General features: G+C 34.2%; 1 protein-coding gene across 2 annotated transcripts in view; it reads right to left on the bottom strand.

Moving 5' to 3' along the window:
• LOC145285317 (protein unc-93 homolog A-like) overlaps positions 1 to 23,272 on the bottom strand; it is a 719,754-nt gene that overhangs the window by 300,505 nt on the left and 395,977 nt on the right. The window lies entirely within an intron of this gene.

Below are 23,272 nucleotides of genomic sequence, written 5' to 3'. Positions count from 1 at the left end.
TATTTAAGTAAAAATGCAATTGCCTAAAAAATGAATTATTTATTTTAGTAAAAACGCAATTGCTTAAAAAATGAATTATTTCATTAAGTAAAAACGCAATTGCTTCAAGAATGAATTATTTTTTAAGTAAAAATTCAATTGCCTAAAAATGAATTATTTATTTAAGTAAAAATGCAATTGCCTAAAAAATGAATTATTTATTTAAGTAAAAATGCAATTGATTAAAATATGAATTATTTCTTTAAGTAAAAACGCAATTGCTTCAAGAATGAATTATTTTTTAAGTAAAAATTCAATTGTCTAAAAATGAATTATTTATTTAAGTAAAAATGCAATTGCCTAAAAAAATGAATTATTTATTTAAGTAAAAATGCAATTGATTAAAATATGAATTATTTCATTAAGTAAAAACGCAATTGCTTCAAGAATGAATTATTTTTTAAGTAAAAATAAAATTGCCTAAAAAAATTAATTATCTATTTAAGTAAAAATGCAATTGCCTAAAAATGAATTATTTATTTAAGTAAAAATGCAATTGCTTCAAGAATGAATTATTTTTTAAGTAAAAATAAAATTGCCTAAAAAAATGAATTATCTATTTAAGTAAAAACGCAATTACCTAAAAAATTAATTATTTATTTAAGTAAAAACGCAATTACCTAAAAAGTGGATTATTTATTTCAATAAAAATGCAATTACCTAAAAAGTGGATTATTTATTTCAATAAAAACGCAATTACCTAAAAAGTGGATTATTTATTTCAATAAAAATGCAATTACCTAAAAAGTGGATTATTTATTTCAATAAAAATGCAATTGCCTAAAGCACTAAAATGAACTTTTTAACAATCCTATCTACAAAAATACTTGAATTTTGGAAGTTAATCTACCATAGTGCATTTTTGTTTTTGACAACAAATTAACCAGTGAAATCTTTCCTTAATACTTGAAAAACAAGAACAGATTCTTCGCGAGTCTTTAAAAACTGAAAGAAATTTAGAAACATTTCAATTATTGGATAGTAAGTCATTCCTGGGTTTACAATTGTTAGAAAATCCACAGATATTAAACGATTGTAAGTTTTTGAAATATTTAAATCTAACGATTTTATTAAGAGAGGTTAATACAGTGCATTGCATTAATATAATTTGTTATGACTTGATATGTCTATCGACATTTGTTAGAAGTAGCTGAATAGTTTTGGCTACAGTATTCGAGTAATAATTCAATAAGTTGCCTTGTGTGGTATTTCAGTTTGAGGCTTTTGGCGTATCCTCCTTTGTCTCTCTGTTGGATATAGAGACGTGGCGATATACATTTAAAACAGATGTGTGCACACACATTCCAGATGTTTTTGACATACATTTTTCTCCACGTTAAAAAACGACCCTGGTGTCTAACTCTGTCCCGTGGGGAGGCATAGTAAATAGGTACATTTATGATTCCATAAAATTCACCGAAATTGTAATTCAAACGAAAACAAAGAACTGTTTAGTTTTCAGGGTCAAAAGTTATGAAATGCACAATGCAAAATAGAAAAGAAGAATGCAATGTCTTGATGTTTACAATTCCAGGAATGTGGATTTGTGACTTTATAAGAGAAAAATAAAGAACATAAATTGAAGAGAGCAAACACATGGTCGGTGAGCCACACATCCGCCAACCCCTTGCAACTAACGTCTCTCTTTCTTTCTTTCTTTCTCTCTCTCTCTCTCTCTCTCTCTCTCTCTCTCTCTTTGTCAATGAACTAGAAGCTTAATTTTAAATAAAACTTATACTTGAAAATTCGTCTCTGTGTTGATTTTGAGAATAATGACAAAATAGTCACTGTGTATATATTATATAAATTATACATTCAAAAACGCACCACTTCCAATCTGATCTACCAGACAATATTTATGTCTTAATCAGCCACTCATATTCCTTTGAGGAAGATCCCGGATGTAATCATATTCATTACATCATAACTTAATAGCATCATGATACGACAAAACGACAATTCAAAATGAAAGAAAAAATTCAAGAACGTTGGAAAAATTATTACCGTAAAACAATTAGTTATAATATTATATTGAAAACATTTTGACACCTCTACGATATTTAAATTTACCGTAACCTTAGTTTTAGGTTCAACTAAGCAAAAGTCAATTTGGCTCTGTTTAAATTTTGAAAAAGCACAAAAGAAATCCACTACTTTAATACCTAAAATGTTTTTTTATATAAATGAGTCATTGTTTTATGTTCCATCACGAGCAACGACGACACACAATTCCTGCTAGTAGTTTGATAAAAATTTGATCCAGTAAATCACTTAATGGCAAAACAATACCGTAATAATTACATTTAAACATAAGGGAGACAAAGTATGCTCATATGTGCGTGTGTGTTGGAGAGAGAGAGAGAGAGAGAGAGAGAGAGAGAGAGAGAGAGAGAGAGAGAGAGAGGAGGGAAAATATGAAGTAAAAACTGATGAAATCTGACAAATAATTAAATATTTACGTTTCCACTATTTTCAATGACAAAACGCCATTTAGAACAAGAGGGTACATAAAAGCATGTCCGTCAGGTAATGTTCTTCCGCCTCAATTCAAATCCACCAAACCACAATATTACCGATTATCGATCCAATATAAATGATTTCATGCACTAAGTGCTTGAATTCAGTAGCGCATCTTTCAAATTGATCTCCCCGAGGGGTCTAATTGATGCAAGGATTTGCCGGAATTAGAGCGAGGCATATTGGGTTTAGTGGTCTGTGATGACCACAATAATAGAAGTGGAAATTCAAACAGTAGGGGTTGACTGGCTGAACACAATTAAATACAAATACAAATAATAATAATAATAATAATAATAATAATAATAATAATAATAATAATAATAATAATAATAATAATACCTTGGGAAGGCTTCTTGCCACCCTAATTCCAGTGAAGACCAATGATCACCGCCAACGAGAAATCAATGGTAAGCGGCTATTACGATAATGCAAATTCTTTTGCAAAGGTTATCGAAAAAGATAGAGAGTACTGGAAGTCGGGGAAAACATTGTCAAACTCCAGGGAACACCACAAGTTGTTCTCAAAGAGCAATCTTTGATGATGGTCTGTGTTACTACTCCTACTGAGTAATTGATAATAATAACACTGCATGGCAGGATCACACAAGCATAGATCATAGAATGCTTGAGTTTGTACAAAATACCAGGCAAGATTATCAATTTAATAGAAAATGCAATGAGAACATGGAGACTTGAACTGACAGCTGGTGGATAATACATAACTGAGATTGAAATACAAAGAGATATCTAGCAAGGTGATTCCCTATCACCACAAGTGTTCATCATAGCTTTGATGCCCCTGAACAATATACCAAAACAATGCCAAGTCTGATACAATTTCACTACTGCAGACGAAAGAATGAATTACCTAATGTATATTGATGCCATGAAACCGTTTACAAAAACGAAGAAGGAAGTAGAGATGCTAATAAACACAACCAGAATCTTCAGTCAGGATATCCGTATGGAATTCGGTATGGAAAAATGCACATTACTTATCATGATATACTGGGAAAACTGGAAGAAGAGTTGGAACTACCAAACCAAACAGAGATGAAGGCACTGGGCAAACATGATAGCTACAAATATTTGGGATTTCTGGAACCATACATCCTCAAAACAACAGAAATGAAAGAGGAAATTGTAAAGGAACTCAGGATTGGAACTCAGAAGAACAATAAACTCTTCGAAACTAAACTATATAGTAGAAACTTAATTCAAGGTATAAACACATGGACAGTGTCACTAGTAAGATACTCTGGACGATTTATAAGTTGGACCAAAGAAGAACTGATGCATCTCGATCAGAAGATCAGGAAGTTCATGACAATGCACAATGCACTATACCCAAAGGATTATACTGACCGACTTTATGAGAAACGGAAAGACGGAGAAAGACAGATGTTTTAATGCTGAAAGAACAATAACCGCTGCAAGACACGGAAAACAAACAAGACAGAAAAGGAAGAGACGAGGAATAAGACGAGAAAAGAAAATTGGAAAATAAGCAGCTACACGGATGATTCCTAAGGATGCCAAAAGATGACTAATAAAAATTACTTGAACATGGCTACAAAAAGGAAGCCTAAAAAGAGAAACTGAATCCTTAATAAAGCCGCACAAGATAGAACCAACCACATGCAAAGTAAAAATCGACAAAACATATAAAAACAGCAAATGCAGACTCTGTGTGCAAAGAGAGGAAACAATGAACCATCTAATAAGCAAATGCAGCAAACTAGCCGAAAAATATTAAAATAGATACGATCAAATGGGGAAAACAGTATACTGGGAATTATGCAGACAACTGCAGCTTGAATACCCAGACAAATGATTCAAGCAAACTTCGGCAGCTGTACTTGAAGATAAAAATCACAAAGTCCTATGGGACATGAATATACAAACGGATAGACGCATCTAAGCAAGAAGACCGCATGTTATAATAGAAAAAAATCCTGCCAGATTGTAGATTTTACCGTTCCAGCAGACAACAGAATGAAGATCAAGGAAACGGAGAAGCGAGGAAAATTGGAACTAGCCAAAGAGCTCAAAGGAATCTGGAAGATGAAGAAAGTCAAGATAACACCATCCATTGTAGGAGTGTTTGGAACAATAGCGAAAAACTTAAAAAAAAGGAATGGGAGAGATTGGAATCAGAGTGATGGTTGAAAAGCTACAACAGATAAGAATAAAGAAAACGGCTGAAATATTAAGGAAACCTCTGGCATGCGGAGACTAACACACGAGCTGCAGGCACAAGCAGAATATACAGAAACTGCTACAGGTGTAACACATTAAGAAACATCACATGCAATCATGAACACTGAAACTATCAAATTACCACATAAGTTCTGTCCGAATTTTTATCTGTGAAACTTAAAAAATATTGTGTATATTATGTTGTTTTTTACATTTTTATGTTTAGATGCATTTTAACTGATCACAATTTTTTTACAGAACTATAAAATCTAAATTTGTTTGATTAAAATCATATTAACACTGAAGTTCCAAAGAATCATTTCCGGTATATAATGCTTTATGAGTTCAAGGAAGTAAACTCAGTAGTCGAAGCGGCTAGAAATATTCACTCAGTTTATGGAAAGGAATGTGTGAATGAAAGAACTTGCAGAAGATGATTTGCGAAATTCAGAAGTGGAGATTTTACTCTTGAAGATGAAGATCGAACCCGACGTCCAGTTTAATTTGATAAGTTTCTTGAAGCAGCTTTTGAAGAAAAAATCCTGCTTTATCAGTTTAGGAATTGGCAATAAAACTGAGTTCAAATCATACAACTGTTCATCGTCAACAACTTAAAAAAGTTCCTAAACTTAGAAAATGGGTACCTCATGAATTGTCTGAAAACAATCTCTAATCCCGAGTCGACAAATGCTCTTCTCTCTATTCTCGTCAACTTATTTCACCTGTTTTGGATAGACTTGTGACTGGTGACGAAAAATGGATCTTTTATCGAAATGTTAAGCGTCGTAGGCAATGGCTTTGTAAAGGGAAAAGAACTCAGGCACAGCCGAAAAGCGAACTTCATGGGAATAAGGTTCTTCTTTCAGTATTGTGTGATTGCCAAGGAATAATCCACTTTGAATTGTTACCACCTCATGATAAATTAATGCTCAAATCTACTATCAGCAATTAGAGCGTTTGAACGAAACTTTGAGGGGAAAAAGACCTTGTGAATCGAAAAGGGGTGATGTTTCATCAGGAAAATGCACGACCTAACACAGCAATAATCACCTCACAAAAGATTGAAGAACTTGGTTAGGAGAAAATTCTTCAACCACTGTATTCTCCTGACCTTGCTTCTTCAGACTAAAATTTGTTTGGTAACTTACAAAATCATTTGGAAGGAATAGCTTTGTAACGTAGAAAGATGTTGAAACTGACATTTGTAATCCTTCGAATCAAAGCCAAAAGGATTTTACAGTTATGGAATTAATAATCTTGTTAATAAATAAAAGGAAGTCATAAATAATCAAGGAAAGTATATTGATGATTAAAACTTTAATAAAATGTAACATTTGGTCACTTTTTTCTTTATTCATAAATTTGGACAGAACTTAATCCCTACTTCATCTATAATTGTAATTTCCTCTCTCCCTCTTTGTGTGTGTGTGTGTGTGTGTGTGTGTGTGTGTGTGTGTGTGTGTGTGTCACCAGAAACTGGCACCACACAAAATAAGTAAGGAGATTCAAGGAGGACGGAAGTATAGAGGAGCGAAAGCACTCGCCAGACCTTTGCGAGCGAGTGCAAAGAGGAATGAGACCATAGGGAGGCTTAGTGCCACTTAAATTCCAATAGATAGCAATTATCACTGGCAGGATAAATTAATGGTAAGGAATTTTTCAAAGTTTTCGGTATTGTTCAAAGAGCTCTTACAATGGGTGGTGTTATCATTTTTTTGCTTTTTTTTTAAAATTCCTTCCAGGTTTATGCTCCCCAACTATACTGACATGCAGATGTTCGAATGTAATGTGAACAGACATCTTGCTGCTCAACTCCCTACATAGTATCTCTGCAACTTATGTTCTTCATAGTAGCCCCTCACATCAAAGTAGCATTTTACCTTGTTTGGGGTGAAAATTGAATAAACTAAAGCGTCTGTTGTGATAGCGAAAAGTAGTTTGCAAAAATTATTGAAAGAATTGGAGAATACTAGAAATCTAGAGAGAGTTGTTGTTGTCCACTTTCAAAGTAACTGCACCAATTATTATACGTTAGTAATAAGGGCTCGATTGAGTTTCAATCTATGCCCCCCTCGCCAAACTTTTACAAGAAACAGTCGTCTATCTGAAAACACTATCAATAATTTCCCCCACTCTTTATCTGTGCCTAAACCTGAACGTAGATTCCATGAACAAAGTTTCTTTCTTAGAACTGCACGCCTGTGAAACTGTCTTCAGTTTGCCTGCTTTCCAGCTGACTACAATATGGTTGTCTTTAAGTCCAACGTGAACAAGGGTTTTGATGAGCCGTTCCACTTAAGTTAACAAATTTACCGAATTTCCATTACTATCGATTACTATATTGTCCTTTTGACTACTGTACACTCTTTAACCCTTATCCTCGAGTGGTCTCTGGGCCTTGATAAGTGGTGATGCCTATTCATGTGAACTCCTAGTGAGTATGAATAATAATGAGAAAATTGTGGAGTTTATGAGTACCTTGGGAAAGTTTTTTGCCACTCAAATCCAATGAAAGACCAATGGCTAGCGATGAATCACTGGTAAGCGGCCATTTCAATAACGTCAAGTTGTTTGAAATGGTTATCGGATGAAAAGTACTGGAAATCTCGGAATACTTGTTGCCACTAGGCCTCCAAGGAATATTACCGGTTATTATCAGTGAGCTGATAATAATTAGTGATGAGGACCTGCGTGAGAACATCAACAACGAAGAATAAAAGAAATCCGAAAAGGAAAAGAAACAAAATAATAATAGTATTTTTTTTAGTTGTCGAAGAGGTTATTATGTAGAAAGATAGAAAGATTCTGAGGTCATTTTTTGTAACTTTTAATTAAATAAGGAACGTTTGTCCTCCAGAAGTAAAGGCAAACTCAATCTGTTGATTTGTACCCGGGGTAAATATGATGAATAAAACCGTTTAAAACTCTGAGTAGGTTTCTCCGTCTCAGCTCAGCCGCGATAGAACAAGGATTGTTTGTTATTTTCAGATTGAGGCTTTAGATAATCTTTGTTGATTTTGAAAAGCGTCCAGTTGACCAATAGAACCAGTGCAGACAAATCGGCCGGTCAAGCCAACTGTTACATTTCCCATTTTTTTTTTTTTTTAAAGAAAAAGATTTCTTTATTCGCCATATTTGCACTGATACTACCAACTCAACTTTGTCCGATCAAATAAAAAGAATGTATATATATATATATATATATATATATATATATATATATATATATATAGAGAGAGAGAGAGAGAGAGAGAGAGAGAGAGAGAGAGAGAGAGAGAGAGAAAGTCCCTGTAAGAAATTAAACTTGCGTCTTATTTAGAGAATTAACAAAAAGCAGTCAACGTTATCGAAAATACACCATTCCATTCCTATTGTCAAATACTCTGTCTGACTGCCTACTTTGAACGCCTGCCGACATGGTATTCATAAGTGCTTAATATCTGTCTCATTACGTGTTGATTTCAGGTGGTTTGGAGGAAAGAAACTAGTCTGCGATGTCAAATGTTGTTTTGTGGACTAAGTTCGAATAGACTTAATTCACAACCTTGGTCTTCGGGCCAAGATCACAGTGTAGTATCTGTTCTGATGCTTCTTTGAAATTAAGTTAATTGGTCCTTGGTCAATGTAGGAGAACCCCTTTATTACTATTTATTTGGATACTGCCAGAGTGCCCCCATTTGGGGGGCTTGTTTTCCCACATTAAACACGACCTTGTGTCTAATTTGCTTTCGTGGGGAAGCAAATAAATAAAAATACCACTCTATAATTTACAAGCGTTTCTTCATACAAAAAGACACGTATTTTAGTTATGGGAGTCATAATACCCTATGATATTGTATTTTCTTTCAGCTCTCCTATACACCAACCTAGTTTAACAATATAAAACCGACACTGACAACAGCATTTTTCCTCAAAATACGCGAAAGAAAATTTTACATTTTTGGATGAATTCATATTTGTGGAAGTCTTATTTATGTGCATGCGTGTAAAGATTATTATTAGACAGGGTTAGTATTCAGGAGAACTGGATAAGTTATTAGAAATCATATCATTGTTTTGATTATCTTTATTTTCATATTTCTTATGAAACAAAAAATTATGAATGACTAGCAGGGTTACTCGGTGTTTCCCGTGACAAAAAATGTATATTTCTATTAAAACTTCTACCACTTTACATCTCTCTAGCTGTCTCGCTTGACTCTCTCCGTTTTCTCTCTCTCTCCCAACACCTCTTATTCTTCTCCTCCAGACTATTCTTCTCTAACTGGGCACACACGAGCAAGCGACTCAACATTATATACCAGGTTTCTTTTGAAATTAGTCGAAATTTTCTTTCCAAATTAGGAAATAATAACACTATCAAAACTGCCTCCTTCTGATGAAACGCAGCCTCGTTTATCTTCGGAGAATGAAATTTCTTTTCTAAATTTTAGCTATTACTTTATTAGGCTGATAAATGAAATTGAAACTTCAATGGGTATTTGTTTTCTAGTTTTTAGTTTTAACTGAACGTACAAACATACGCACATACAGACAGAGAATTGCCCGTTATACATTAGAAAATTATACAAATGCGAAATCAACTTGATCCTGATTTGTATTTGGTTCACTAGATTCACCTTTGACGACGATAGCAACTTCAAATTCCAAACAATAATTGGTTGACTTGAGATCAATAAAAACTAATACAAACACTTTTTTTGCAAGTGAAATATTTTAATGAGAGAAATCACGTATTAACAGCAGAATACTTGATAATTAGGATGTCGACATGAATATGTCATGTTTGGCAACATTTTATAATCGAACCAGAATATCGATCTTGCTACGGAACATAGATCGATCCGATTGTCGATCTACTCTCCATATGTCAGTGCAATGCCACCCATCCTATAACTTCACTTTAGATAATTACAATGATAATTGTATGCTTAACTAGCAGGGTGACCCAACCTCATCCGGTTCGAATTTCTGTGAATTACGTATATTACAGGAAAATAAAAGCAAAACCTAAACAATCTACTCAATGTATATTATTCGAATGCTCTTTTTGCTTAGATTGATGTATCCTCCAACCTTCATGTGTGTCTTGTATTCAGAAATCTTTCTATTGAACTGAATATTTTATTTTTATTAGAACGAACGTCCTCTATAATTTCAAAAGCCCCTTAGAGAGTGCAGTTCCGAAAACAACAGTAAAACTAATAGTTACGTAGGTTACGCCGGCTTAACAACGATTACCCGTCGCTTTACTATACATAATACAGAATCAAGTGAAATATTATAACATTGACAAAAATCATAACTTCCCCTCCTTCGTAGTCTGAGAAATGCTTGTCAGCAACACACAAATAATTCACCACGAAACCAACGTCAAGAAGTCAACAAAACTTGAAGCTATATATATTAAAACACAAAAACTTGTCCTTAATATAATCACATTCCATTCCAGCGAGAACACACTCAAATGCCTGTCGTAACAACCACCCTGAAGCAGCCCTAACCACAGAACTTGGTACTCACAGTCTGGACGCATTCACTGCTGCTACTATATAAAAAAAACTTCCACCCTCATTGCAATAATATTTGCACAGCTCTTCTAGCGATGTCGTCTTTGAAACAAAAAAGCAACACCACTGCCATCTTAGAGCTACCATGGAACTTATGTTAATTGTTTCGATGCACACACTAAAAATATCAGAAAAATTGAAAAAAAATAAAATTATCAAACAAAATCTCTCAGTTGCTTTTAACAACTTTTTGTTTATATATATATATATATATATATATAGAGAGAGAGAGAGAGAGAGAGAGAGAAAGAGAGAGTGAGTGAGTGAGTTAGTGAGTGAGTGAGTGAGTGAGTGAGGGTGTCCAAAAAGTCACTCAAGGGTTTTGGATTTAAATAGATTCTTTATTTTTTATATCTTCCTGTAATTTTAACAGAATCCGATTACTTTAAGTGCAAAATTCAGCAAGCTTTATTTATGAAAAATAATGTCTTTTAAATGTTGCCCATTTTCAGCTTCGTATATTTGTGCTCTTTCCAAAACATTATTCATGACAGATTGTAGAATTTCTGCATTACGATTTAACTCCTATTTCGTTCCTGGTGTTTTCCTTCAATTCTTGCAGGGTTTGGGGTTTGACGTTTCGATGTCTGCCAACGCGCGGGACGAAATAAGGAACTTAAATCGTAATCCAGTGATTCTGCAATCTGTCATGAATAATGTTTTGGAAAAAGCACAAATATGCGAAGCTGAAAATGGGCAAAGACATTATTTTTCATAAATTAAGATTGTTTGAATTTTATTGTTAAAATAACACTTTCCCAATGTCTTAAATAGATTTTTTTACTTTTGATGATATCTTTCTGTAATTTTAACACAATCTGATTAAGTTAAAAACTCTTGAGTGGCTTTTTGGAGTCTCAAACTTTTAACGTCGATAAAGAGGAGGTAGTACAGGAAAATTGTAAAACAGAATAATTCCGTACTATTCAATAATATTTGTCTAAATATATATATATATATATATATATTTATGTATATATATATATATTTATGTATATATATATATATTTATGTATATATATATATATTTATATATATATATTTATGTATATATATATATATATATATATATATATATATTTATGTATATATATATTTATGTATATATATATATATTTATGTATATATATATATATATTTATATATATATATTTATGTATATATATATATATATATATATATATATATTTATGTATATATATATATATATTTATGTATATATATATATTTATGTATATATATATTTATGTATATATATATTTATGTATATATATATTTATGTATATATATATTTATATATATATATATTTATGTATATATATATTTATGTATATATATATATATATTTATGTATATATACCTGAAATTTTATATTTGAGTCGGTAAATGTTAACATTTAGAAAAACAAAATCGTGTATTCGTGTTACTCATCGTGTTATTTTATTCGTTGAACGCAACAGTTTCTTCTGACAATGATTATTAGGGCTGTGAGTATATATTCGAGACAGTTAGACACAGTTAATCACTCGAGAACCACATCACTCTATCTAAAAACATATAAGATATTAACTGATATATACTACAGAGTCAAAATAATGAAAAGAATATTCTCTTGTCATAGCCCTAATGATTTTTTAACCTCATTTAAGTTGGTTTTCCAGAATATTATCTAGACGTTATTTCAGATATAATGTTTATTTATAGAAACAAGGTTTTCTAACTTAAGACTAGTCATATATCAGGATGCTCCTCTCCCCAACCACGTAGTATTATTCTTCATAATTTGATGTCAATTTACCACACCTCACGTTTCCAAAGAACCAGAGGGTAATCTGCTGATGTTGTTCAGCAGAGTTGTATCATTGATAAACAGAGGTAATTTTCAATAAGAAAAACAATTCGGCGATTTTTCTTTTTTTTTATATAAAAATAATTATTCTGAGTAACAATTACAATCTGGCGTTTGTGTAAAAAAAGGAAAAAAACCCTTCCAAATACACTTTCAAATTAAATTATTTTGGAACTAGTTTTATTATCACATCTAGTCGATTTTAATTTGGTATTTTCAACCTTTAAGTCTGGGGGCTTTTAACGACGTGGAGTCGAGTGGCGAGTAAAAGACTCCACTGGTTTCAACACGCAGCTAATTATATTGCATCGAAAATCCAACATACTCTCTCTCTCTCTCTCGCTCTCTCTCTCTCGTTCTCTCTCGCTCGCTCTCTCTCTCTCTCTGCTACTTCTGGAGGGGGGAAGTTTTTCTCTTTCACAGTATCAAAGTATTACATCATATACCTCTCTCCCTCACTTTTACGCACTTTTTATTCCCATTTTCCTAAATTCTGGGAGAAATGTCAATCATCGCTATCTATTTAGGTTACCAAATCGTTAACAGAAATCCCTATTCACATGATGAGAGAAACATTTTTTCTTTTTTTCACTTGATTTCGTTTTCGTTTTTTTTTTTTTTTTTTTTTACTAATTCTCCTTTTGTTTTCTTTAGAAAAACACGGTTTCACATCACCCATTTTCGATTTACTAATATTGACACCTTGCTTATAAAATGCTTGACCAGCCTCGTCGGAATTTCAAGGTAGAAGCGCTTTAAGCAATTAATAATAAGCCATTCATTGGCAAAGAAAATTAAAGCATGGAGGGGTGGACTACCTCGGATTCAACAGAACTATACATTAGCCTAGAGCAACAAAATCATTGTCGAACACGTCAAGAACGCATCTCCAACTGGTACGAACAATATTTACTGAAGTTGTGCCAAATATATGGTTTGCATAAGCATTACATTAGGCTGTGTGGCAAGTTTCCTAATGGAATAATTGGAGCAAGTACATTGAGGACAATGCCAAGGCTGCTGCAAAGAATGTGCGAGAAAATTACTCACATCAGAGGATATTCTATATTTTAAAAAGTCACAATGCATGGGGTATTGTTTATGCATGGGTTATTGTTTGCCCCATCTGGGCTGGTCCATCTACTGCTAGTCTCTCACTCTTAGAGAGAGTAAAAAAATACCACATATCTAATAGGCCTCGCATTGTAGGCCAAGCTCAAACCCCATCCTCATTTACATGTTTCATCACTGTGCCTGTTTTACAAGTACTTTAATGGAATGGTCTCTCATGAAGTCATAACACTTGTTGGCCTTCAACGTACACACTCCCGACTACCTCGATAGACAACAAAATCCCACCTCTTCACTGTTGAAATTCCTAGATACCGAAAAGCCTTCTATTCTAATAGTTTCTACACTTGAATTGCTAGACTAGAATTTTTTCCTGAATCCTGCTTCCCTGACTTTACTAACCTGAAGAAGTTTAAATGTAATGTGAACAGACTCTTTGTTATTCAAATTCCCACAATCCCCTGTTAGACACAATCCTAAATCGTAGCCCCTTGCGTTCAAGTGGCACTATGTCTTGTTTGAGGTGAAAAAAGAGTAAAAAATGCAAAATTGAAACGCAACTTTCTTTTACTTTGAAGTCCCTACTTATCAAGGCCCTAAGGTCACTCGAGGATAAAGGTTAATAAATGTAAGGTGGTATTGTAGCAATCACTTATGGTGTAAATTTGGTATAATTTGATTATTTATGAAGACGGTTCAACAGGAACTTGTTTGCATTAGATTTGAAGGCTGACATGTTGTATTCAACCGGGAAGCATGCCAGCGGAATAGTGTTCCGAAGGCGGGTAATTCTGAGAAAGAAGCTTTGTTCATAGAATTTGCGCTTAGATTTAGGCACAGATAGGGAGTGGGGAAAACATATATAGTGGTTGTAGCTAGTAGTGTGTTTTTTTGCGAAAGTTTGGCAAGGGCGGGAACCATAGATTGGAGTTCGGTCGAGCACTTGCCATGAAAATAGCTATAGAGTAAAGACAGGTTCGCGGCGTTTATTATGTGTTGCAGGGAAGAGAAAAGGGCGTCGCCTACTAGGTTTCAAAGCCAGTTTTAAACTCTATCAAGACAGGATAGGGCGTGCACTGATTGGGTTATACTGTGGATATTCTTTTAAATCCGTTTCTAGAAGGAAATGCTATCTTCGCTAGAGTAACAAGGGAAATACATATCTCGTATAAAAGCAAATAATACGTAATGAAATGCAAAAAAAACGAGTCATCACCGGTAACAAGTGACAGCCATTTTGTATTTATATATGGGGAATATGAAGAGATATTATGGATACGGATAGAGGTTGTGGGTTTGGCACGCTGTGCTCTCGCTCTATTTACCCCATAATAAATGTCACTTAAAAGCGCTATACTGCTTTTAAGCAAACCGTTACGGTTTATTGAAAAAAAAAAAGCTACCAAAACATGGTATTATGGCGTATTAGATGCGTCGGAAAACCAAAAATCCAATAATTTTTATCTGACAGATCAGCTTAGATAAAACGTATCTTTAGTTCCTGTGCGCAAAGAAATGCTCTTATGAAGCCGAATACGATTTAAGAAAAAAATCGCGAGAAGTAATCATTTCAGCTGCTTGTTTGTATCTACCTTGCAGAATATGTGAAAGCAAGCAGATTTATGTATTCGCTCACTCTGTAATAGACGATAAAATGCGACAATAATCAGCAGGTGCGCTCACACTGTAATTGAAAGTGTTGGAAATATCGATGGCATAACTTCTAGATTAAATTCTATATATATAAAAAAAAAAAGCTGGTTACTGTGTTTTTCGTAATATTAACACATTACTAACCTAATTTCGTTTGTGGCTCATTTCTTCCTATGTGTGGTCTTTGCTTTCTGTTTCTTATATTTATTTATAAAGAAGTTTATTTCAGTGTATGTGGTTGTTAATAGCAATATTAATGCATAATATCAATCATCATCTCAAAAATTCAGAAACGTTCTATCAAATCAACAAGACTAGAAAGTGGTAAACTTCTGCTCCCTTTATTTTTCCATTAGTCCTCACGTTCCCACAGCGATGTTCCTGACAAAGAGAGAAGAACTGCTGTTTTCTTAGTCGGAATCTATCTATCTAACACTTATCGTTGGCTGGATTTTGATCTTGAATTAATAATTTTAGCGCCTTATATCCAGTGGTTTCATGCTATGTCTGGAGTGATTTCTATCAAAAATACATTACTAATTTTATTTTTAGTCTATTTATTTCTCATGTGTAATATTTGGTTTATGTTCATCACATTCATTGATCTGTATCTGCTCAGTTATATTATGTAACCTAGAATAAGAGAGGACAACATTCGTGGGATGCCGACTAGGTTCGAATGCTGTCTTTCAAAGGAACTCTGATTGATCATAATTCTCACATTTTGTTTTTTGAGCTCCATGGATTTTATATTTGTTTGGTGTTAGTTTTTGATGATTTTTGTGTATATAGCAACTCTAGATCCATAGTTATTTTGTGTGTAATCTTTTCACATGGAAAAGAGTTTATCTATCCCATGTGTAGAAGAAATAGCATTCAATTACACACATGTTGCAATTCGTAGATACGCCTCGAGCCTGCTCTCGGCTTGCCAATCCATCAGGACATCTGATGAAACTTTCTTATACTTGCATGTAAGCTTCGGGAGGTTCATATTAATTTATTATGTGCTTTCACATTTTTCTTCCCATTTTTTAGTTAACTATTATTTAAATGTTTGTTGTTACATTCCTGAAATGCAATTGATATTAACAGATGCTTTTATTAATATTGCGTTTGTTATTTACTTTTTCAGTGTTTATGATGTTTCCTTTGTTTTGCCAAAATGTAAATATTTTCTTGCAATACACAATTTTATAAAAAAATTTTTATAAAATCATGGTACAATAAAGAATGTTGGTCAGTATATATTTCAAATTACTTATAACGTTGAAATCAAGCGTTCCTGGGTCCGTTTACGAAACTCTATTATTGGCACATATCAAACATAATTCCGAAGTCATATTATCTATTTGTCAACCTCTAGATTGGCTTTGCATATTTTTACTTTTGGGGATTGGTTAAGTCGCCCCCCCAGTAAAATACAGCGTCCCAAATGAAAGCAAATCACGCACGACGGTTCGCAGTGACTAAAATAGGTATAGACAGCCAGTTCAGCGAACATCATAAACCTGTGGACCGGAAGTTCCACGTCAGCTTTAATGGTGTAAGCACGTCTTCAGTTGACCTTCCATGCGTCGTTCCTATTCTTGGAGTGATTCTGGAGCTAATACTTTGCGGATGAACTTCCCTGTGTTGTGGAGCACAGCGTGACTGAACCAACAAAGTCTTTTTTAAAGCGCTTGGTTAAGATTTGTTTACTGGAAACGAAATAGTTCCAGCAGACCTACAGAATTCGGAAGGGATAGTATAAGTCAAACATTACGAATCTTTTGAGATCCGCAGCTGCAGCTCTCATCAGTCAGGTCTTGCAGCAGTAGAGAAGGATTGTCCAAACAAGAGCTTGATAAATCTGAATTTTCGCGCTTATCGTGATCTCTGGACGAAACCATAGACAAGGTAATAGGCAACTGAAAGCAGGCCGAACATTGTTGATTCGTACGTCGATGTCATTGTACTCCTGGCCCGTGGTGACGAACAGTGAGGTCAGACATTTGAAACGATCGATCTTTTCTTGGATCTACCCATTGAAAAAAATTGTACTTTTCTAGAAGAGTAGAAATCCCGAGGAGTGGATTTTATTTTTTTAACTCTTTTTATGCGATCTTGTAGATTAATTTGTAATATTCTAATGTATAATGTAAAGTCCTCTCTGGCATTAATAGCTTTTGTCTTTTATATCCAAGATTCATAACAATATTTTAGATGAGTCACAAAAGGCATATATCTGTTTGGATTATCGTCTTCGATTTGAATATTTAACTCGATCAACAGATTTTGTTTTGATTGATAATGCCATAGAGACGGTTGCAGGAGATAACCCACTCTCTATACGAAGTCCTTTATAATTTTAACCTACTCTCTATATGAAGTCCTTTATAATTTTAACCCACTCTATACGAAGTCCTTTATAATTTTAACCTACTCTCTATATGAAGTCCTTTATAATTTTAACCCACTCTCTATACGAAGTCCTTTATAATTTTAACCTACTCTCTATACGAAGTCCTTTATAATTTTAACCTACTCTCTATATGAAGTCCTTTATAATTTTAACCCACTCTATACGAAGTCCTTTATAATTTTAACCTACTCTCTATATGAAGTCCTTTATAATTTTAACCCACTCTCTATACGAAGTCCTTTATAATTTTAACCCACTCTCTATACGAAGTCCTTTATAATTTTAACCTACTCTCTATACGAAGTCCTTTATAATTTTAACCTACTCTCTATATGAAGTCCTTTATAATTTTAACCTACTCTCTATATGAAGTCCTTTATAATTTTAACCCACTCTCTATACGAAGTCCTTTATAATTTTAACCCACTCTCTATACGAAGTCCTTTATAATTTTAACCCACTCTCTATACGAAGTCCTTTATAATTTTAACCTACTCTCTATACGAAGCCCTTTATACTTTTAACCCACTCTATACGAAGTCCTTTATAATTTTAACCCACTCTCTATACGAAGTCCTTTATAATTGTAACCTACTCTCTATACGAAGTCCTTTATAATTTTAACACACTCTCTATACGAAGTCCTTTCCTCGTAACCCTAATCATTGAATCATAATTTTAAGGAGACAACTTTTAGATTTACAACTGCTGTGAAACATTTTTCAAGCGTTTTCATTGACCAAAATGCTCGATACCACAATATCGGAAAATAAAATGTACACCAAAACAAATATGACTTCTATACACACGATTTCATGTCATGTTTATTTTCCTCTAATTTTGAAATAGTAAACTGTCTAAAATGGAGTTAGTTATTTCTTGTTATTTACATCTAATATTTTATAAATGGATATCAAAATAACCTTACATTAACTACAATATTATGGCGCAGATAATGTCGTATGTCCCTGGTAGGGAGATGAGTAACTGACATTTGAACTGGTGACAATGTTTTTTTGTCTTTTTTTTTTACATAGGCATCACCACTTATCAAGGCCAAGAGACCACTCGAGGATAAGGGTTAAAGAGTGTACAGTAGAAATTGGACAATATAGTAATCGTTAGTAATGGAAATTCGGTAAATTTGTTAACAAGTGGAACGGCTCATAAAGAACTTGTTTACATTAGACTTGAAGACAACCATATTGTAGCCAGTTGGAAAGTAGGGAAACGGAAGACAATTCCATAGGTGTGCAGTTCTAAGAAATAAGCTTTGTTCATGGAATCTACATTTAGGTTTAGGCACAGATAACGAGTGGGGGGAATTATTGATAGTGTTTTCAGCTAGACGAGTGTTTCTTGTGAAAGTTTGGCGTGGGGGGCATAGATTGAAGCTCAGTCGAACACTTTCCATGAAAATAACGATACAGCCGAGACAAACTCGCAACATCTCTTCTGTGAGATAGAGGTCATGGAAATATGTGTTAACGGAAGTGTGTTTTGAAATAGGATTTGAATTTAAAGTACAAATAATTAATATGTAAAATTATAAAAAAAATTTAAGGGTGTTTAATAAATAGGATTGGAATGTTTGGTTTTAATAAAATAAAATACGTGACAAAATATCAGTCAGGAATTTTTCGGTTCCGTAAATACATGATATAATGAGTTTAGAGACACGTTAGAAAGTTAGAGTAAAGAGTGTGTAACGGACAACCGAGAGAGACGGTCGACAGGTAGGATGGCATCCAGCAGGGGCAAGATCAAAAATTAAGATCCAGGCAGGATTGTATTAACGTTCAACCTTTTCCAAGATGAGAACAACATTCTGGAATAAAGGTTGCTGAAATAAACCCGAGGCCTATTGTTCGTGGTAGAAGTTTTGTTGCAGCTTTCCGTTCAACAAGATTAAAGATAGGCCAAGTGTTTTCCCTAACAGGCCAAATGTTGTAACTCCATAGAATGGTATTCATCTCTTTTTGTTGAAAGTATGTCATCTTTTTTCTGACAGAAGACAAAGATGTTTTTAGTCCCTTATTTGTCGTTATATGTGAACATACACCAGGTGGGTTGTTTTGTTACATTTTGAAAACTAGGTGATCCTACGTAAATACACGCATGAAGAACAGACGCACATTCAATAACACATTCGTTACATACACGTGTATATATGTACAGAATATATTCACGCTCCACACGAGTACAACATACTGAGAAACGCCGGGTATGTACGGCTAGTATACTTCTAAAATGAAGTTCGATTGTAATTGGCGAGATGCCACAAGTTATTTAGATGCGATTGGCCGTCTATAAGATTTGTTGACAGCTGTGACCTCATACGGCAAGAGGATATTTCGTTAGTTGGCTTAATCACGTGGCATAGATTCCTGCGAGTAACTAAATCCAAGATGGCGACTCGAAGTAGGATGGGGATCGGTGATGTAGCGACTCACTCAAAAATTCACTGAATAAAGAATAGTAAGCATTTATTTTCTGCAATTCTAAGTTTTTATCTTTAAAGTTATATCAGGCGATATATTCTAATGTTTTTTTTGTTGTTGTTTTCGAACAATAGCCCATGTCAAAAGGTTAGTTTCGGGTTCGAATGATAACCTTTAATTTATTGGGTATCAGCACATAATATAACTATACAGCAAGAATGTTCTTTACATTTTTCTCTATAGCTGTATTTAGTGCTCGCATACACACACACAACACAAACACACACACACACATATATATATATATATGTGTGTATATATATGTATATATATATATACACTCAACGATAAACAAATACGCAGCCACGCGCACACATAAACATACGCACATACGAACATTTGTTAAGAATGTATATTTCGAGTTGTTTCATGTTTCTGACGTCTTTCTAGAAATCAGTATGCTGACTTCAAGCGACAGACCGATATTGCCCAGACTCCGCGCCATGTTTTTTTTCTAATGCATCACGTCACTGCTTGGATTGAGTGAAAAATAATGGTAGAGTTGGCAGTCGACATTAACGTGAATTAAGGATTGAATTTCTAATTTTATTCCCACGAACCATTTTCTCCTGCTTGAATCTCTTTACACCGATCTTTGCAATTTCCTGTTTCTTTTCATCATTTTCTTCCAATCATATCTGGTACGGTGGTGCACAATTGACCTAATGGATGCAGTCGTGGCCTTTGAATTTGGCTGTGCGGAATTCAAATTCTATCGAATTAAAGGATCAAACCCACAGAAACAATTACCTTGGACGCTACAAGATTATTTATTATATAAAAGGCAACTGTCTGTGCGTATGTTTGTGTGTTTATATGTTCAATAAAAGTTCAAACTACAAAACAAATACTCATAAAGTATATTTCTGGCCAGCGTTACCCCGAATAAATATTATCTAACATTTAAAAAAATGATCATTCTCCGAAGGGTCGACGGTTGGATTTCATCGGGGGGGGGGGGTATTATGTACTAGTTTTGAAAAAAAACATGACGACTAATTTTCCGACGAATCTATATAAAAAAACGAGATGACTCTATGTGCGTATATCCAGAGAGAGGAATGTACTAGACACAGAAGAAAGAGGAGGAAAAAACGAGAGAAAGGTAAAAAGAGTAAAGAGATTATGGTGTTATAGAGATAGATTACACTTTTATTCCGAGTAACGCCGGTTAGTCCTGCTAGTTAATTGATAAAATGAACATTAGAAACAAATTGGATTATTTGGATTATCCCGACTACTACTTTCATGTGTGATGCTATTCTCAATGTCTCGACCGATGTTATTTCTAACCTTACTATGCGTCGTGCTGAACTTGAGAATCTTGATGTCTATTTCAAGAATCTATATGGAATTTCAGAATCGACCCTTTTATTACACTCGCGGCGGTAGATTGTTCTCGTTCCGCGTAAAAGTGTTGCGTAAATAATTGATTTTTTTTCCTAATTATTATCTTTGTGTGTGTGTGTATTGTGTGTGTGTGTGTGTGTGTGTGTGTGTGTGTGTGATAAAGAAACTACAAAACAAATACTCATAAAGTATATTTCTGATCAGCGTTACCCGAATAAATATTATCTAACATTTAAAAACATAATGATTTTCTGAAGGTCGACGGTTGAATTTCATGGGGGGGGGGTATTATGTACTAGTTTCGAAAAAGAAAATGACGACTAATTTCCCGACGAATCTATAAAAAAAAACAAAAAAAAAAAACGAGATGACTCTATGTGTGTATATCCAGAGAGAGGAATGCATTAAACACAGAAGAAATCGAGAATCTTGATGTCTATTTCAAGAATCTATATGGAATTTCAGAATCGACCCTTTTATTATACTCGCGGCAGTAGATTGTTCTCATTCCGCGTAGAAGTTTTGCGTAAATAATTGTTTTTTTTTCTCCTAATTATTATCTTTTATTTGTGTGTGATAAAGAAGTCACCGCTTATCAAAGCTCGAATGACGTTCGAGAATAAGAGTTAATGAGTGTCAGGTGGTCGGTAGACAACACCGTAATGACAGGTATTGATGAAATTTGAGTAGAATTTGATTTTTTAAAAGAGCTGATCAACAAGAACTTGTTTACATTGGACTTGCAAACACCCATGTTGTAGTCAGCTGGAAAAGAGGTACGCGGTCTAGAATTCCACAAGAAGGCAGTTTTAGGGAAGAATCTTTATTCATGAAATTTGCGTTTAGTTGTAGGCACAAACAAGGGGTATGGGGAAATTGTTGACAGTGGCTGTAGCCGTAGTGAGAACTAAATCCTTAGAAGTTATTGTTTTTAACACTGTTATCCGTTGCGCTATGTGTCCATATGGACAATTCTAAATTGAATTTTCGTAGCTTTCGACGTAATCTTGTCTCATAGTAAGGATACTTATTACTTCTTATAATACACACAATACAAATAATCAGTTCTCATCTGAAATTTTCGAAACACGATAAAGTAATTGTTGTGATAATGATTAAGAAACTATAAACGATAGAGCTTAATCAACTGAGACTTAACTACTTCTGAATTTTTGAGATGAGGATTGATAATCTGTATTATTTGGATTATTCAGACTACTATTCTCATCCTGAATACTATTCTTACAATTTTTCGATTGATGTAATTTCTAATCTTCTTCGAGTGTACCTTGTTGAACACGTGAATCTTGCAAGGATCCGTAGCGTAACAGATAAAGTACTAAATAAAAGTAAATTCTATCTTCTGGGGGTTGAAGGTACAATCTTCAGTGCCAGCGATATTGTGAATTAAAACCAAGCTCCTATTTTTACATCATCAACGCTCTGATCCCCATCTGGCATCAATTGAAATGGATGGCTCACGACTAGGGGAAGCTCCATGTTTTAATAAACTTCTGGGCTTGACTTTACTCCTGACCTGAAATGGAACACGTACATCAAGTCTATTGCCAAGGTCGCTGGAAAAATGGTAGGATCCTTCTACCGCTCCAGAAGATATCTCATTACTGATGCAATTCGCTGTCTATATAAAAGCTAAGTACGTCCAATGATGGAGTACTGTTGCAACATCTGGGCAGGAGCTGCTAAAAACAGCTTATCCTGCCTTGACAGAGTACAAAATAGGCTTCCTGGCTTAGTGGGGGATGCCCTTTTCTCTTCTCTGCAACCTCTCTCCCACAGAAGAGACGTTGCGAGCCTGTCTTTGTTTTATCGTTACTTCCATGACAAGTGCTCGTCTGAGCTCAAATATCTGGTCCCCCTCACCAATCTTCACGAAAAATACCTGTCTAGCTGAAACCACAGTCAAAAATTTCCCCCACTCTTTATCTGTGCCAAAACCTAAACGTAGATTCCATGAACAAAGCTTCTTTCTTAGAAGTGCACGCTGTGAAACTCTGTTCCGTCTGCCTGTTTCCCACCTGACTATAAACTGGATATCTTCAAGTCCAACATAAACAAATTCCTCATGAACCGCCCCCTAAAGTAAGACACTTAA

Source organism: Euprymna scolopes, chromosome 1 (assembly GCF_053919585.1).
Source record: "Euprymna scolopes isolate OS-2025 chromosome 1, ASM5391958v1, whole genome shotgun sequence".
Lineage (NCBI taxonomy): Eukaryota > Metazoa > Mollusca > Cephalopoda > Sepiida > Sepiolidae > Euprymna > Euprymna scolopes.
This window is presented reverse-complemented; position numbering and strand designations above follow the sequence as displayed.